Source organism: Myotis brandtii, unplaced genomic scaffold, assembly GCF_000412655.1.
Source record: "Myotis brandtii unplaced genomic scaffold, ASM41265v1 scaffold355, whole genome shotgun sequence".
Taxonomy (NCBI): Eukaryota; Metazoa; Chordata; class Mammalia; order Chiroptera; family Vespertilionidae; genus Myotis; species Myotis brandtii.
In genome coordinates, this window is record NW_005363642.1 from 2,258,588 (window position 1) to 2,259,431 (window position 844).

General features: G+C 43.6%; 1 protein-coding gene across 1 annotated transcript in view; it reads left to right on the forward strand.

The window, feature by feature from the left end:
- The window catches only part of GRIN2A (glutamate receptor, ionotropic, N-methyl D-aspartate 2A), a 379,799-nt gene that overhangs the window by 323,672 nt on the left and 55,283 nt on the right, over positions 1 to 844 (forward strand). The gene's annotated exons all lie outside the window — the stretch shown is intronic.

Genomic DNA, 844 nt, shown 5'->3' on the forward strand with positions numbered 1-844 from the left:
TTAACTATAGTTACCTATGCTGACACCCCCTTCCCCAGAGCAGGTTCTTTTAGGCAGTAAAGGGGCGAGGAAAAGGTTTCTTTCGGAGCCTCCTGGGCCTCCATTGTATTCAGTTTAAAATAATCTGCACGCCAGAGTGGCACATCTTGGGGTGATTCGTTTTGAACCCCCACTGTTTAGTTAAAGATCTAATTGGCTTTATTCAGTGATTCATAAATTGGGCAGCGTCCCATCTAACAAGTAGAAAGGAGTTCTGAGGAGCTGTGCAAAATGGAAGGCTTTTATAGGCAGAAGGGGGCAGGAAAAGAAGTTTCTAGCAAAAAGTGGATCATTTCATGCAAGGTCACTTTCCTTTGGGGAAGGGCAGGTAGTCAGGCAGATTACCTCACTAGTGCAGACCAGGTAATTCCAGATCAACTGGTTAAAGGTCACATTCTTAGGAGAAGCTGAAACCACAATTAAGTCTTGTTTTGCTGATGTGGGACTTAGCGTAAGTGACTCCATTTTGGTCCCTTTCTTTCTTTCTTTCTTTCTTTCTTTCTTTCTTTCTTTCTTTCTTTCTTATAGGCAGAAGGGGGCAGGAAAAGAAGTTTCTAGCAAAAAGTGGATCATTTCCTGCAAGGTCACTTTCCTTTGGGGAAGGGCAGGTAGTCAGGCAGATTACCTCACTAGTGCGGACCAGGTAATTCCAGATCAATTGGTTAAAGGTCACATTCTTAGGAGAAGCTGAAAACACAATTAAGTCTTGTTTTGCTGATGTGGGACTTAGCATAGGTGACTCCATTTTGGTCCCTTTCTTCCTTCCTTCCTTCCTTCCTTCCTTCCTTCCTTCCTTCCTTCCTTC